This window comes from Rutidosis leptorrhynchoides, chromosome 2 (assembly GCF_046630445.1).
Source record: "Rutidosis leptorrhynchoides isolate AG116_Rl617_1_P2 chromosome 2, CSIRO_AGI_Rlap_v1, whole genome shotgun sequence".
Taxonomy (NCBI): Eukaryota; Viridiplantae; Streptophyta; class Magnoliopsida; order Asterales; family Asteraceae; genus Rutidosis; species Rutidosis leptorrhynchoides.
In genome coordinates, this window is record NC_092334.1 from 155,750,479 (window position 1) to 155,764,011 (window position 13,533).

The following is a 13,533-nucleotide window of genomic DNA, read 5'->3' on the forward strand; positions in this document are numbered from 1 at the left end:
GACACAAGTAACTGAAAAATATATTCTACGTTGAGTTGTACCACTGGCATACTTCCCTGTAGCTTGGTAACTAATATTTACAGCGGTATTGTAAACGCGAATCCTGTTGATAGATCTATCGGGCCTGACAACCCCAACCGGACTGGACGACCAGTATTCAACGGTTGCACAGTACTTCGTTTTGTGACTACACTTGGTACGGTGTAGTAAGATTTCATATTAAAGGGAATATGCGACGTGAAAATGTTAAGTATGGTTATCAAGTGCTCAACCACTTAGAATACTTTTATTAAACTGTTTATATACGAAATCTTGTGGTCTATATATATATTGCTGCCGGCATTAAACCTATATCTCACCAACTTTATGTTGACCTTTTAAAACATGTCTATTCTCAGGTGATTTCTAAAGCTTCCGTTGCATCATGTTGGATCTAACCAGGATCTTGCGTACGCATGTTTGTGTCAAAAATAAAACTGCATATCCGAGATGTTGTATTGTAAAATATGCTAGAAACCGTGTTGTTGTCATCATTTGTAAAGTTTGTAAGTCGAAGATTATCGCTAAACGTTAATTTTTTTTTTATTGTCTTAAGCTTGTAACAAAAATAATGGTTATGGTTTGTAATGTATAATATATGCAGTTTTCTTTCAAAAATGTCTCATATAGAGGTCAATACCTCGCAATGAAATCATACGTTATCTAACGCGTTCTTATGGTTAAGGACGGGTTATGACATGTGGTATCAGAGCGTTGGTCTTAGCGAACCAGGTTTGCATTAGTGTGTCTAACCGAGAAGTCGTTAGGATACATTAGTAAAGTCTGGACTTTGACCGGGTCTGATTTTAAAAAAAAAAACCATTGCTTATCACTGTTGGTTAAAATTTATGTGTAAATATTATGTAAGTACTAATGGGTTAGTTGTTGTGTGATAGATGTCGGGCCCGAAACTTATTATCACATTCAGCGACTCCGAATCAGAATCTTCAGATTGTGTTTCAGTCATTAACATATCCGATGACGAAAATGGTATTTTTGGGGAAGACTCACAATTTCCAGATGAACCAACTATAGAAATATCGGAAAGTGAACCCGAGGAGGAAAGTGAACCCGAAGAGGAAAGTGAACCCGAAGAAGAAAGTGAACCCGAGGAAGAAATACTAGAAATTACGAAAGAAAAATTCGATCAAGGAAAGAAACGAAAAGCGAATGAATTAGAAAATTCAAATCCCGAACTTAGTGAGAATGACGTAGCACCAATTCCACTCAACACTACCACCCCTATTCCCGCTATTCCTATTAGTGCTATCCCCGCATCTAGTTCTTCGGCTCCTCAGCCAAAACGTAGGCAGACAGCTAGGATAAGCGTTAGGCCATTCATTGGAACTAAACGCCCTAGAAAATAGACCGAACGATGCACTGCCGTATTAAACCATGGAATCAAATAATGTTTTGTATAATATTATTAGTGTGGTTTGCTTAAAGTTTGATGTAAGATAAGCATATGTAAAATAGCGAAGTATGAAATGCAATAATTTTCCATGGTTAAGTATTATTTAGATTGTAGTAATTGGTTCTGTACTAAGCTATTAAGTATGAACATTAACGGGTAGGTACTACCCAAGATATAATTATAAAACGCTAATAAGAAGAAAAGGCTTTTATAATAATACCTGGTTCATATTATTAACAAGCTATAATGTACTATAAATACACACTACATCTATAATAATCCATGTGAATAATTATTTTCTTTCATTAGGAAATGGCGCGATTGAATCGAATGACGGAACAAGAACTCGAGGAACTCATCAACCAGCGAGTGAACGACAGAATGTTATGGGTTGAGGCTGCAAGAGCTGCTGCAGTTAATCCAAATCCTCGTGTAGGATGTACTTACAAGACTTTCCAAGCTTGCAAACCTTCATCATTCAGTGGAACGGAAGGACCGATCGGTTTAACCCGATGGATAGAAAAGATGGAGACGGTGTTTAAAATCAGTGGTTGTGATGAAAAAGACATGACCAAGTTTGCATCGTGCACTTTACAAGATAGTGCACTCACATGGTGGAAGAATTATGTGAAGGCGGTAGGAGGAGATGTAGCTTATGATACTCCATGGGAAGAATTCAAAACAATGATAATCACCGAGTATTGTCCAAGGAATGAGGTTATTAAGTTAGAAGATGAGTTACGAAGTTTGAAGGTGGTTGGTACTGAAATCACCAACTACAATCAGCGATTCATGGAATTGGTTTTACTATGTCCTGAATTGGTTCCAACTGAAGCACGGAAGATTGAAATGTACAAAGGTGGTTTGCCCAAAAAGGTCAAGGCAAACGTTACAGCATCGAAACCTAAGACAATTCATGAAGCTATAACCATGGCAAACGAGCTAATGGATCAGGTCATTTTGGACAAGAAAGCATTCAATACTGAGGTGAAGGTATTGGGGAACAAGAAAAAGTGGAATGGAGGTTATGATCGAGGTAACCAACAACAACCTTATAAGAAACAAGAAACCACGAAAGGTGCGGGTAGCGGTTCAGGCTTTGGTTACAAAGGACAAAGTCCTTTATGCAACCGTTGTCACAAACATCATTTTGGTTACTGCAGTGTGTTGTGCACCAAATGCAATAGACAGGGACATCTTGCTGAAGATTGTAAGGCTCTCGTTACAAATGCAAATGGTAACAAGACTCCTGCCACCAACGCAAATAGAACTGCTTTGGCTAACATTACTTGTTTTGGGTGTGGAAAACAAGGTCACTATAAGAGTCAGTGCCCGAATCCAGAAAAGAATGGCGGACCTGCACGTGGAAGAGCGTTTGTTATTAATGCTAGAGAGGCACGAGAAGACCCGGAACTTGTTATGGGTACGTTTACCATTAATAACTTATCAGCATCTATTTTATTTGATACTGGCGCCGATAGAAGTTATGTGTGTATAAATTTTTACACTAAATTGAATTGTTCATCATTACCTCTAGATGCTAAGTACTTGATTGAGTTAGCTAATGGTAAGCTAATTAAAGCCGATAAAATTTGTCGTGATTGTGAAATAAATCTAGCCGGAGAAACGTTTAAAATCGACTTAATACCCGTAGAATTAGGAGGTTTTGATGTAATAGTCGGCATGGACTGGATGTCCAAAATAGGAGCGGAAGTTGTTTGTGCCAAGAAGGCAATTCGTATTCCTGGTAAGGATAAAATACCGGTGATGATTTATGGAGAGAAGGGTAATTCAAAGCTAAAACTCATTAGCTGTTTGAAAGCCAAGAAGTGTTTAGAAAAGGGATGTTACGCTATTTTAGCACATGTTAATAAAGTCGAAAAGAAAGAAAAGTGCATCAACGACGTGCCTGTGGCAAGAGATTTTCCTGAAGTTTTTCCGGAAGAATTGCCGGGATTACCTCCATTTAGATCGGTAGAATTTCAAATAGATTTAGTACCAGGAGCTGCACCAGTGGCTCGTGCTCCATATAGACTTGCACCGTCCGAATTAAAAGAACTTCAAAGTCAGTTAAAAGAATTATTGGACCGTGGATTCATACGACCAAGTACATCACCGTGGGGAGCTCCAATTTTGTTTGTCAAGAAGAAAGACGGATCTTTCCGAATGTGTATAGATTATCGTGAATTAAATAAGTTAACTATCAAGAATCGGTATCCACTACCGAGAATTGATGACTTATTTGATCAATTGCAAGGATCATGTGTTTATTCGAAAATCGACTTAAGATCGGGCTATCATCAACTACGCGTCAAAGAAGAGGATATTCCGAAAACTGCTTTTCGGACACGTTATGGTCATTACGAATTTTTGGTTATGCCGTTTGGATTGACGAATGCGCCAGCTGTATTCATGGACCTCATGAATCGAGTTTGTAGTCCGTATTTAGATAAGTTTGTTATCGTTTTCATTGATGATATTCTTATCTATTCCAAGAGTGAGCAAGAGCATGAAGAGCATTTAAGGTTGATACTGGAGTTGTTGAGAAAAGAACAACTTTATGCTAAATTTTCTAAGTGTGCTTTCTGGTTGAAAGAAGTGCAATTTCTTGGTCACGTTGTTAATAGCGAAGGAATTCAGGTTGATCCAGCAAAAACTGAAGCTATTGAAAAATGGGAGACTCCTAAGACACCAACACAGATACGCCAATTTTTGGGTTTAGCCGGTTATTATAGAAGGTTTATTCAAGATTTTTCCCGAATAGCTAAACCGTTGACAGCGTTAACGCAAAAAGGGAAGAAATATGAATGGACCTCGGAGCAGGAGAACGCATTTCAAATACTGAAGAAGAAGTTAACTACGGCGCCTATTTTATCGTTACCAGAAGGGAACGATGATTTTGAAATATATTGTGACGCTTCGCGACAAGGTTTTGGTTGTGTTCTTATGCAACGAAAGAAAGTAATTGCATTTGCATCCCGACAATTGAAGATTCACGAGCGGAATTATACGACGCATGATCTAGAATTGGGAGCAGTCGTGTTTGCATTGAAGATGTGGAGACACTACTTGTATGGGGTTAAATTCACTGTGTTTACTGATCATAAAAGCCTTCAACATATTTTTGATCAGAAACAATTGAACATGAGGCAACGTAGGTGGGTCGAGTTAATAAACGACTATGATTGTGAAATTCGTTATCATCCCGGGAAAGCGAATGTGGTGGCTGACGCATTAAGCAGAAAGGAACGAGAACCAATTCGAGTACGAGCGATGAACATAAAAATTCGCATGAATCTCAACTCACAAATCAAAGAAGTTCAACGAGAAGCACTTACTAAAGAAAATATAGGAAATGAAATAATGAAGAAGTATGAGAAGCAACTCGTTATGCGGGAAGATGGAATTCGATATTTTGCAAATCGTATTTGGGTACCGAAGTTGGGTGGATTAAGGAAGTTGATATTGAACGAGGCACATAAGACAAGATATTCGATACATCCTGGAGTTGGAAAGATGTACCAAGATCTTAAGACGCATTATTGGTGGCCTAACTTAAAGACCGACGTTGCAACATATGTTGGGGAATGTTTGACTTGTTCCAAAGTCAAAGCAGAACATCAAAAGCCGTCAGGGTTACTTCAACAACCAGAAATCCCAGAATGGAAATGGGATGGTATTACCATGGATTTCATCACGAAGTTACCAAAGACTGCCTGGGGATACGACACCATTTGGGTAATTGTTGATCGTCTTACCAAATCTGCACATTTCTTGCCTATAAAGGAAACAGATAGAATGGAGAAATTATTACGATTATATATAAAGGAAATAGTTTCAAGGCATGGAATACCTATTTCCATTATATCCGATCGTGATAGTAGATTTACTTCAAAATTTTGGCAATCACTACAGGAGGCACTAGGAACTCGGTTGGATATGAGTACCGCATATCATCCACAAACCGATGGACAGAGTGAGAGAACGATTCAGACTCTCGAAGACATGCTCAGGGCATGTGTGATCGATTTTGGAAACGGATGGGATAAATATCTACCGTTAGCAGAATTCTCGTATAATAATAGTTATCATGCGAGCATTGGAGCTGCGCCATTCGAAGCATTGTATGGAAGGAAGTGTAGATCTCCTATCTGTTGGAATGAAGTAGGAGATCGACAATTAACTGGTCCCGAGATCATACATGAAACGACTGAGAAGATAGTGCAAATCAAGGAGAGATTAAAAACAGCCCGCAGTCGCCAAAAGAGCTACGCCGATGTCCGAAGGAAAACATTAGAGTTTCAGGTCGGGGACATGGTTATGCTAAAGGTGTCACCTTGGAAAGGTGTGATACGTTTTGGAAAAAGGGGTAAACTGAACCCAAGGTACGTAGGCCCGTTTAAGATCATCGAACGCATTGGACCGGTAGCTTATCGACTCGAGTTACCGCAACAACTCGCCGGAGTACATAATACCTTTCACGTCTCAAACCTTAAGAAGTGTCTTGCAAAGGAAGACCTCACCATTCCTCTTGAAGAAATCCATGTCGACGAGAAACTACAATTCGTCGAAGAACCAATCGAAATCATGGACCGTGAAGTTAAACAGCTCAAACAGAGTAATATACCGATTGTTAAGGTTCGTTGGAATGCTAGAAGAGGTCCCGAGTTTACTTGGGAACGAGAGGATCAGATGAAGCAAAAGTATCCACACTTGTTTCTTGATGACGCAAAATAGGTACAATTTTAAAATTTCGGGACGAAATTTATTTAACGGGGAGGTAATGTAACGACCCGCATTTTTTCGATCATACTATACTTATAAGATTAATATTTACATAAATTAAACCTTGCCAACATGATAAGCAATCCAAATTGTCGAGATTTATATTTCCGAAAAGAGTTTTACGCAACGTTTGACCGTCTAGTTTGACCAATGATATCACGAACTATACAATATATAATAATTATACGTTTGTGTATATATATGTATATATACATATTTAACATGATTAATAAATGTTTTAATATCTCATTTTGTATTAATAACAATAAGTTACAAGTATATTTTGAAACTACTAACTTAAGTTTTCAAAACGATAACTATACGTAACGTTATTTGACATAAATACTTAAGACTTATAATGTTTATACATATATCGTATAAGTAATGTATTTAATCACTTTTAAGAACTTAAATACATAAAATCATATAAGTGTATTCACAAAAGATAGCTATATTTAAATCCTCATTCCATTTTTCACAAAATTTCTATACGTATACCTAGAGTATTTGTACTCGTATCATACCAAGCTTCTATACGTATTTACTATTGGTATATACACATCAAATCACCACCTAACCAGCCCTTATTCATGCCTTATGTATAAGGTAATTACTTTTGAATCATTGCAAGACTAATTACAAAAATACAAACTAAAATTTTGTCATGTTATCCTTAAAGATCACATTTTTAGGAGTATATATGTATCATCATTTTGATCCATTTTTACTACCATTTTCTTATCAAAAACACACACTCTTTCTTACTCTCTAAACTCCATAACAATCCAGCAAATAACCAAGAAGATCTAGCCATAAAAACCATACTAAAACACCATAAGAAAACTCTTACAAAAACACTTCAAGAAAACCTTCCAAGAACACCAACTTACTTCCAATCTTTCATCCACTTCTATCACCCTTTTGATTCTAGCTTCTTACTCCTCTTTTACAGCAAACTTATCCAAGGAACTTGAGGTAGAATCTATGTTCATAATCTTATTCAATTCATATATATATAGCTATCTTATTTTGTGGTACAAAAGTTTAACAACAAGAACATAGTTTGAATGTTTTCAAACTTGTTTGCAAACTAAATAGATCCTTCTAATTTAACTTTTAAAATACTTCAATACATGTAACATAACTTATTTATATGTTAATTTAACAAGGTAAAACTTGGTTTTTCAAAGTATAAGTATTTTTGGAAAAATGGTCATTAAATGATTTTGTTGTAACAAAAATGTTTAACTTCATATGTTTCACTAAACTTTCACCTATGCCGTATGATTTTGAATACAAACCAAGGTATTTACAGTTCATAGTCTTAAAGAAGAACTCGATCCAAGAAGATGGCAATTTGAATCAACGAAAACAGACTTGTAACGAAGAAACTATGACCGAAACAAAATTGGTTATCCAAGACATAATTGACTTCGGGATTCATTGGAAAAATTTACATAAAATCACATCTTTATAAAATAACATGATATTTTATATATATGTACTCATAATTCAATTTCATATGGTTCAGGATCACCCGTAAGTAACACGAGAAGATTAATCATAAGATCCCATGATTGTACGCAACACGTCATTTGACAACACCGGTACTTTATGTACGCAACACGTCATTTGACAACACCGGTACCATGGGTCAAGATTAATCTCGACCAACACATATACGATGGGGTTTTATTGATTTCGTTGGGGGTTTTATTTATTTCATTGCGGGTATATTAAACATCTAAAAATGAACCATTAAAATTGAATTACTAACATCGGACTGCTAACTACGGACTAAGGAATTATTCAAAGTATTAAAAGTATAACAAGTATATATTTATAACGTTTGTTTAAAAATGAAAACATATTGATATATTATATATGGATAGGTTCGTGATATCAACCGGAAGACCGAGTCAAATTATTTATATCATCAAGACAAGAGTGAGTATATAGTCCCACTTTTTAAACTCTAAATATTTCGGGATGAGAATACATGTATTTTATGTTTTACGTTATGGACACAAGTAACTGAAAAATATATTCTACGTTGAGTTGTACCACTGGCATACTTCCCTGTAGCTTGGTAACTAATATTTACAGCGGTATTGTAAACGCGAATCCTGTTGATAGATCTATCGGGCCTGACAACCCCAACCGGACTGGACGACCAGTATTCAACGGTTGCACAGTACTTCATTTTGTGACTACACTTGGTACGGTGTAGTAAGATTTCATATTAAAGGGAATATGCGACGTGAAAATGTTAAGTATGGTTATCAAGTGCTCAACCACTTAGAATACTTTTATTAAACTGTTTATATACGAAATCTTGTGGTCTATATATATATTGCTGCCGGCATTAAACCTATATCTCACCAACTTTATGTTGACCTTTTAAAACATGTCTATTCTCAGGTGATTTCTAAAGCTTCCGTTGCATCATGTTGGATCTAACCAGGATCTTGCGTACGCATGTTTGTGTCAAAAATAAAACTGCATATCCGAGATGTTGTATTGTAAAATATGCTAGAAACCGTGTTGTTGTCATCATTTGTAAAGTTTGTAAGTCGAAGATTATCGCTAAACGTTAATTTTTTTTTATTGTCTTAAGCTTGTAACAAAAATAATGGTTATGGTTTGTAATGTATAATATATGCAGTTTTCTTTCAAAAATGTCTCATATAGAGGTCAATACCTCGCAATGAAATCATACGTTATCTAACGCGTTCTTATGGTTAAGGACGGGTTATGACACATTAGTGCTCGTGGGACAGATTGTAAAGTTGAGGTTTACGACGCTGTAGTGGTTGGGGTGGTAATGGTACTGTTGGCGTTGATGATGGTCGTACTGGTTATACTGCTGGTGCTGCTGCTGGTGTTTGTAACCTTTGCACCATATTCTCCAAAGCCACTACCAGAGCACGAAGCTCGTTGACTTCTTCTATTACACCGGGGTGATTGTCGGTTCGGACAAGCGGATAAATAAAATCTAGAATTTGATGTAGTATATAATCGTGACGAGATACTCTGGAAATGAGAGAGAAAATGGTGTTTCGGACAGGTTCGCCGGTAAGTGCTTCAGGTTCTTCACCAAGAGGGCAATGTGGTCGATGGAAAGGATCACCTTCTTCTTGTCCCCAATGATTGAGGAGGCTACGAACCCATCCCCAATTCATCCAAAATAGATGATGGCTGATTGGTTGATCTATTCCAGTCACACTGCTTTCGGAGCTTAAGTGGGATTCGATATCGGAATTCGAGGGACTTGAACTAATGACGAATTCCATTTCATTCGATTGAATAAAGGATTTTTCGATATGAAATGATTTTTCGGCTATCGGGTGGTATTCTAATTACATAGAATATTTATATATATATATATATATATATATATATATATATATATATATATATATATATATATATATATATATATATATATATATATATATATATATATATATATATATATATATATATATATAGCGCAAAAGATTTCGTAGATTATGGAGGAATTTACGGGATATGTCAGACAAAGTTTACAGTAACAGATACGCTAAGATATGAATTTTGTCTATACACTATTCATTCACTCAATGCAGTAAGATGTGTCTAGACTAAGAATGATAAGCATGCAATTTCTGACAAAAATGATAAGCAAATCTTTTGACATGCAAACACGGTCGAAGTCCAGACTCACTAATGCATCCTAACGACTATCAGTTAGACACACTAATGTAGACCTGGTTCGCTAAGACCACCGCTCTGATACCAACTGAAAGGACCCGTTCATATACATTATAAACGATTCACAATAGTTGATTACATCGCGAGGTATTTGACCTCTATATGATACATTTTACAAACATTGCATTCGTTTTTAAAAGACAAACTTTCTTTTCATCTAAAGTTGACGGCATGCATACCATTTCATAATACATCCAACTATAATTGACTTAATAATAATCTTGATGAACTCAATGACTCGAATGCAACGTCTTTCGAAATATACCATGAATGACTCCAAGTAATATCCTTAAAATGAGGTAATGCACAGCAGAAGATTTCTTTAATACATGAGAATAAACATACTTTAAAGTGTCAACCAAAAGGTTGGTGAGTTCATTAGTTTATCATAATCTATCAATTCCATAATTTTAATAGACCACAAGATTTCCTTTATTCAATAATCATACACTCGCAAGTGTTTAAAAATCATTCATATGGATTGAACACCTGGTAACCGACATTAACATCATGCATATAGAATATCCCCAAAACAGAAATCCATCTGTATAATATAAACTCGAAGTACTAAAGCATACCATTTTCCAATATAGGGGGAGTTAGTGCCCGTAGATCTACGTTTAGGATTCGCGTCAATTAGGGTGTCTGTTCCCTAATTCTTAGGTTACCAAGCTAAAAGGGGTGATATTCGATTCGATAATCCAACCATAGAATGTAGTTTCGATTACTTGTGTCTATTTCGTAAAGCATTTATAAAAAACAGCGCATGTATTCTCAGTCCCAAAAATATATATTACAAAAGCATTTAAAAAGAGAGCAAATGAAACTCACTATACTGTATTTTGTAGTAAAAATACATATGATGTCATTGAACAAGTGCAAGGTTGGCCTTGGATTCACGAACCTATATTAATTATATATATTTATATGTTAGATCAATATCTGTCTAATAATTTAGGTCAAGTCGTAGTGTAACACAATCCTAATGCTCGAGACTAAATATGCAAAAGTCAACAAAAGTCATATTGACCAAAATGTCTTCCAAAATTTATACATGATTATTATATAGTTTAAATATAGTCATTTTATATATTTAAATATTTATAACATATTTTATTACAGTAAATAATATAGTTCTTTTATTAATAAATAAAATTTTATATTAAAATTTATATAATAAAAATATACTTTTATATATCTTAAGTAATAAAATTTATAAAGTTCATTTAATATCATAAAAATAATATGATAGGTATTATTAATGTAATTATATTATACGTAGTAAAATATCTTTGTATCACATATTTATTTGATAAAATAATATTGATAATAATAATAATAAGTAAAAATTGTATTATTTTTTAATAATTATTATTATTCTACTAATAAAAATAACAATAATTATATTTTCTAAAAATGATAAAATGATAATTTTTATTAATAATAGTACTAAAATGATAATAATAATAATAATGATGTTTCATATTAACAATGATATTTTTATTAAAAATAATAATTTTAGTAAAAATGATAGTTTTAATATTAATAATACTTTTAATAACAATAATAGTAAAATAATGAAAACGATATTTTTCCTTTAAATCAATATCTTACAATATCTTAATTTCATCATGATACTTATACTCATTATTTCCTAATCGTTTCGTTTAATAGCTTTTAGTCGTCTTTTATATCGCGTTCATATTAATAATAATAATAATAATAGTAATCATAATAATTAGATGTTACTAATATTAGTTTTAATTATAATAATACTAATAATAATAATATTAATGATAATACTAATAACTATTTGAATGATAATAATAATAATAATAATAATAATAATAATAATAATAACCTTAACGATAATAACGATAATAATAATAATAAAAATAACAATAATATCTTTTATTAATAACGACAATGATAATAATAATAATAATAGTAATAATAATAATAATAATAATAATAATAATAATAATAATAATAATAATAATAATAAGATTATAACGACGATAATAATAATCATTTTTACAAAAATTCAATTGACTATAACTTCTAAACCGTTCATCGAAACCATTCGATATCTAAATGAAAAGTTCTCAATTTTTCGCTAGCTTTCCAACGACATGCATATCATATATCTTATCTTAATAGCATATGTATTTAATTCAAGATTTGACATAACCTATCTAACGACAATAATGAACGTATAAACTTGCATAATCCTATATACTCGAGCACTAGTCATGGATACACTAATAATATATAAAAGTTAAGTTATGAGGGCTCACGTATCAATATTGAGATTCAATATTGCAGGAAAAGTACGTAGACACAACGGAGATGATAAATACTAGTTTGACTCACGAGCAATACTCCCGAACCGTACCCATAATCTCCATAGCTATAACACATAATTTCTTTAGCTCTATCTCGATCGAAAAACAATTTCGAAATCACTCGGACAGCACTCCGTCGTAATATTTTAGGTATACTAATAATATCTTGAAATAATACAGAGTAAATATATATAGTTAAATCGATTGAGAGAGTTTAGATAAAATATTTTCAAGTTTCTATGAAATAATGAAACCTATTGAATTCTATTTATAATAGATTTTTGAATTATTAAAGTGAATTATTAAAGTATGAATTATTAAAGTGAATTATTAAAGTATGAATTATTAAAGTGAATTATTAAAGTTAAAGTAAAGTAAAAATAAAGCAAAGATAAAGTTTAAGTATAGTAAAAGTATAAAACTATGTACGTATAATACGCGTATAAATATATATAATATTAGTTTAAATCGTTATATATATTTAATAAAATAAAATATAAATATTGTTATCTTTATCATACTGGTTAAGTATTGAGTTGTCAAAAGTAGTTCTAGATATTTATAAAAGTTATATATATTTTAATAATAAAGTTCTTTTTAAACTGAAAACGTTTTGTACGTTTGAAACTAAATCAAATAAATATGATAATTTTGTTTTTCAAAACTAAATATATTTAAGAATCATTTTGTTTAAAGGTTAAACTAATGGAAATCGTTATATCATAAAACGTTTTAGAAAAGTAGAATCATATATATTCATAATAGGTTTCAAGTTTTTAAATTACAGTCTGTTGGTGAAGTATGGGATAAAGTCCAAAGGTTAAATAAACGTATGAAATCATCTTAATGAAAAATGTCGAGTTACTTAACTTGTCGATATCCAACATCTAAGTTATTTACACTCCACGTTCTTACTTATAAATCACTTTACCATTTTCCGAATGTTGTCAAAAAGAATAGATTTCTTAAATCACAGTGGACCTCATAACATGGACCCGTAATCATATCACAATGTATCTGATAAATCAATCATTTGATATTATCTTCCAATTCCATCGATAAACATATTGAAACAAATATGTTCGTGAAAAGTATTATACGTTTAATACTTTATTAATATTCTCAAGTTATAATATATATACATATATATACATATCTATTTATATATAACGGCTCGTGAATCGTCGGAATTTGGTC